We start from the raw sequence: 5,882 nt of genomic DNA on the forward strand, positions 1-5,882 counted from the left end.
TGGTGGTGTAAGGGGTTAAGACACGCTACTCTGAAGCTGTCCGCAGCCACTGCATCATGAGTGCGATCCCCAGCCAGGGAGGTGACCCACATGGCACAGCAGACCTCTCCTGACTTGACTGCTGCTCCCCTCAGCAGTGTATTTCAGTCAAGTTGCCTGTTCTGTTCCCTGCTCTGTCTCTGGTGGAGTCTCCCCTCCCACATCTCTGGCCTGCACCCCAGTTCTCGTATGCACAAAGAACTAAATCTTAAGAAAAATAATTGATGGCAAAAGAAGATAATTATAAACAACAGCTCTGTTCACAGGAATGGCTGCAGAATCAAGGAGTATGATAGATGTTTATAAAGCTCTAATATCGATTTAAAATATTTGGTTATGTATAAAACATTTCTTCCCATTCTTATTTCCCTTCTATCAAATGTAAAAATATTAATAAAGGTGACCTCATACTTCAATATTTGAGCTAAAAGAAATCAAAGAGGAATGTGGTTCAGCTAGAAGAGGACTATATTTCACTCTAAGATAGTAAGAGTGATGCTGTATCCTCTTTTACAAATACTGTCAGCCTATTTTTGTAGTAGTGTTAGCCTGGTTGTGTGAGGGATAGATAGTTGCATCACTTTAAGTGAAACACCTTTTGCTATTACTTTTATTTGGTAGTTCTATATAGTTAAAAATAGTCCATATAGCTAAGGAAAGAAGGAATTGATCATGGTGCTTCTCAATTGTGTTGATTTAGCTCTGCTTGATCTAGCTCTCTTCTGAATTCCCTTGCCTATGTAGTTCTGGAATAAGTTTGGCCTAACTCAAAGAAATTTACAGAAGATTTGAAAGCAAGTGATAAAAAGACATGTTAATATATTATTAAATTAGGGCGCTACTCCTTGTGCGCCCTGATAAGATTATGTTGATATGTTAGCTGGGCATGCATCTAAGTTGCAACTTATTTAACTACTGTCTAACATCCCTATTCAAGTTCTCCAATTCCTGCCCATAGTTTATATACATTTTTATGGTCAAGTGCAATGGTTTGATTTTTTTTTTTTTTTTTTTTGCAGCATACCTAAATCATCAGCATTGTATGGTTTGAGTCCCAGTTCATATTCTGGATAATCTCTCTGTCAAACACTATCTGAATCTAAGACTAATTCTAAAGTCACTATAATTGTGAATTTTTTTCATAAAGATAGACAAATTGATCAGTGAATAACACTTAGAGTCCATAAATAGACCCAGATACAGTACATTGATAACAAAAGGGTCAAGACAATTCACTTCATAATCGATTATCTTTTTTTGGGTATAAAAATTACAAAACTGGGCCTCCCCGGTGGCGCAGCGGTTGAGCGCTGGGTTGCGAAGCTGCCCGCGGCCTCTGCGGCGCCGGTTCGATCCCCGGCTGCTCCCCGACCACCGGAGGAGAGTCCCACATGGCGCGCAGACCTCTCCTGCCGCCCGCTGCTCCCCTCAGCAGTGTACTTCGGTCCTTCTGCCTGCTCTGCTCCCCGCTCTGGCTCTGGTGAATTCTCTCACCCTCCCACGCTCTGACTGTACCCAGTGCTTGTATCAATCGATCAATCAATCAATCTTGTATAAATAAATAAATAAATCTTTAAAAAAAAAAAAAATTACAAAACTTACAACAACAAATAAAGAAGATGTCATCAAATTTACTACATTTCTGTCTTGAATAATCACTGTTGGGGCTCGCTGGTCGGCACAAGTCTTAAATTATCAGTGCTATAGCTATCTGCAGCCACTTCGCTGCAGCATGAGTTCGATCCCAGTCAAGGAGCTGACCCACATGACACAGCAGACCTCTCCTGTCTTACCTGCTGCTCCCCTCAGCAGTGCATCTCAGTAGATCTGTCTGTTCTGCTCCCCACTCTGCCTCTGGTGAATCCTCTCACACACATAACCTTCCCTCATTCCCGCACCCCCACACCTCTGGCCTACACCCCTGCTCTTGTATGCATAAATAAAAATAAAAATAAATCTTAAAAAAAATCACCTTTGAGGCAACAACAACAAAATCCACTTGAAGATATTGGAATAAAAATTAGAATCCGTTTTCAATAAGTTTTTAGGAGAAAAATACTATGAGGACCAGCACATTGGAAATTCTAGGGCTAAGAGAGGAGGAGGGTTGCTATTTAAAAATGAGCCTGTTAGAAAGGATATTATAATTTAAGTAATACTTGAATACAGATTTGAAGTGAGAGACAAAGCCATAAAGAAGTCTAAGAAATAGGATTCAGGAAGAGGAAACAGTGCAAAAACCTCAAAGCAAGAACATAGTTTGTATGTTGGAGACGGTCATAATATTTACAAAGTCATGTACATTTGCAAAGTACAAATAGAAGCTCACTAGCCATATGTTTAAGCATTTAAGAACCTATAAATTAAGCAAAAAAAAATTAAAATCTATCCTTGACAAATAAGCCTTGATAATAACCTGGAAATTTGAAACTAAATTTCTGCACAGGAGTGTATAGAACTGTAAACACATCAAACCCTAAAAGAGGGTCACCAGACTGATTTCAATCCCCTCAGTGCAATTCCCTGCTGGGGGTCTGTACCACAAAGATCCATGCACACTGAAGGCTTCCCAATTTACACATCCAATCTCTCTTTTCTCATGAAATGACATTTGGCCACTCTTCGGACCACAGGATATCACCAATGTGATATGCACTCCCCTTTATGAGGATGGTCCAGGGAAGACATTCCTCATTATATAATTTAAAACGCAAGTAAATTAAAAAAAAATCATTAATGGCAAAAATAATGCAATAAAACAAGATTATTTTTCATATGGGATCCACTTTGCATTCTTTCCATACTTTGGTTAATTAGTAAAAGCATAATTGTTAGACAAATTGATTTGAAGCCATTTTTGCAGTACACAGTAAAAAGCTGAAATTTTAGGATTTTTATCACAAGAAAGTATGGACCATGAGAAGAGAACTTAGGGCAAGTGGAAGAATTTAAGGAAGAGGTTATTAAGAAGCAGGGCTGAGGTATAACATTATTTTTAATATGTAATAAATGATAATTTATTATCATTGTAAATCTACAAGTGTGTTTTTCTCTTTTACTCAACTTGTATTAATCTTGGTTATGCACACTTGTATTAAATGCACTGTCAGAAAAAAATCTCTATGCATAATATGTAATATTTAACTTTCATGCTGTAATAAATCTATATGTAACATGCCATATTTTAATCTCCTCCTATTTATTCTATTGATAAAAGAGGAATTCCTACCTTAGGATTATAGAGATGACCAAATACCTGACATCTGACTCTGGACAAATGAAGTTGACAACAGGTCATATGTCACATATATCCAAGGTCTAATGGAAGAGGTCCCCTGATAGTTATTAAATGGGTAAAAATGAAGTAAATTTGTATATAAATTTGTTCTAAGGGCTGGGAAAAAAAGAGATTTTGTCTTTAGTAACAGGGCACATATTACTCTTGTTAACTGAAAATTAAGACTGGAAAGAGACAACTTGTTTCTGAATTTTGAATCAGATTAATCATTTTTAGCATAATCAGTGGATTACAGATGGATAGCAAAATATATTACAATGAATTCTTAAAGAATATTTAAGAATAACAATTCAGCTATTGGTAAAAAGATTAAAATTAATATATATATATACACAAAATTATTTTTATGTTATTGTCATAATCTCCTAAGAAACATCTATGCAATAGAAATATACTAATATTAAAAACAGTATACAGTATAAAATGTTTAATAATCTATTTTCATGAATTTATTTCAAACATTTTAAGTGTTCATCATAAATATATAGAAACATGAAATATTTAACACAGATTTGGTAACTGAATAAGTAATATCTTTCATTTCATATGGGAAAACCTAGAGTTTCTAAATATAGAATATAATAATGTTATGATGCATACCCATATTTTCACATCACAGAAACCTAACTTCATTTCTTATTTGTTATGGGAAGCAAAAGGATTGTGTTTTGATTAATAATTATCTTTTAAGTGTGTACAAGTAAAGTGAAAAACAGTAGGACAGAGAGGCACAGCATGTCTAATTGAGAAAACTGCATGATCAACAATATTGTGTTATACCAAGAGATAAACTAAAATCAATTTAGCTTAAAATTGGCCTATGATTGACTAATCAAAAGGAAATATGCATAAGGCTAACATGTTAGTCAATAATATTTCTCACAAGATCAGAAATACAAAACATTCATCTTTTCCTTTCTAAAAAGTTAAAAAAGCATGATGAAAATAGAGATAATTGACAGCAAGTTATAAAATAAAGCATGGCAATGGCATTGTCAATATTTTCTTCAAGCTTGAAATTCATCTGAAAAATACAAATTCATAGGTTTTTAGATGGAAAGGTTTTTCAAAAAATTTTCATGAGACTGGATCACAGCATGGCCCTTAATTTATCTTGTTTAGTTAAAGAATAGCAAAGAATGATTAAAGTTTTGAAGAATATGGAAAACACTCCTTCAGCAACTTTTGGCTAAGTTCAAGTGAAAAATGTGGAAGAAAGTGAAGGTGCTTTTAAAAAGGGGCTGCAATTTAAATGAAAACCTATATTGTAGTTGTATATTGTTTATAAGGTGAGAATTTAACGTATTAACCTGATTGTGTTAGCAACTATATGGCCTAGGTTGACTTGCCAACAGATACTTTCCCATCAATAAATTATACAGTTGCTTCAGAAAACATTATGTTCTGTTTCATGTCTCTTGTTTTTGGTTTTAACAAACAGAATTTATTTTTTTGGATCGCATGTAATACACTTACATACACACACACACAGAGTTTTTTACATCTAGTATATTGAAGTAGTACATATTTCCTAAAATGCATAAGAGGGATTACTAAATATTTTTATTTTGGTAAAATGACATAAAGAAAAGGTAAGTTTTGGGGCCTCCCTAGAGGCCTACGGGTTGTCTCAGCACTATTACCATGATGGCCTGAGTTCGATCCCTGACCAGGGAGCTAACCCACATGGCGCAGCAGACCTCTCCTGTCTCCCCTGCTGCTGCCCTCAGCAGTGTATTTCAGTAGATCTGCCTGTTCTGCTCCCCGCTCTGCCTCTGGTGAATCCTCTCAGCCCTATTCCTCTGGCCTACACCCCAGCCTTTCTAACCAAAATTAAATAAATAAAATCTTTTTAAAAAACATGAGTTTTAAGTTTCAAGTGTGTCAAGATTATGGTATATATCTTAGTGTGTTCTTCAACTGAACAAGGAAAAATGTGGATTGTAATTAAATGAGTTTTATTTTTTTTTCTTTTTCCCATTTTGTTTCTCTCATTATGAAGTCCCAAAATATTATCACTAAAGATGAGTGCTTTTAAAATGAGGTGCCAGTATATTTTTATCAAACAGAGTGAAATAAAAATTGAAATATATTTTAAAAGAATACTGGTTTTATTTGATTCCAAACCTTAAAAATTAACAATAGATTTACTAGGCTGTGTAATTTTTTGAAATATACCTCGAGATAAACCCATATTTATTCAGAAAATCTAGAATTCTACCTTTGTAACATGTCTTCCTTGATATTTTATTTTATTCTTATATTCTTTATTATCCTAAAGCTATAATTGCACATTCTCAATCTTCTAGAATTTTTTATCCTCTCTTGCTCCTTCCATATTTAGTGCTTCTCAAAATACCATTCTAAGGCACTCTTTTAGTTTTACTTTATATGTCATTACATATTCTTTATATATTCCTCTGTTCTTCCATAATATTACAATAGATAATAACTATGTTCCAATAATCCTTCTATCGCCAAGTTAAATGCTACTCTTCTACATCCTGTGTCCATTCTACTTTTGAGAATATCTTCTTGCATGTTT

Source organism: Talpa europaea (assembly GCF_964194135.1).
Source record: "Talpa europaea genome assembly, chromosome: 3".
NCBI classification, from domain to species: Eukaryota; Metazoa; Chordata; class Mammalia; order Eulipotyphla; family Talpidae; genus Talpa; species Talpa europaea.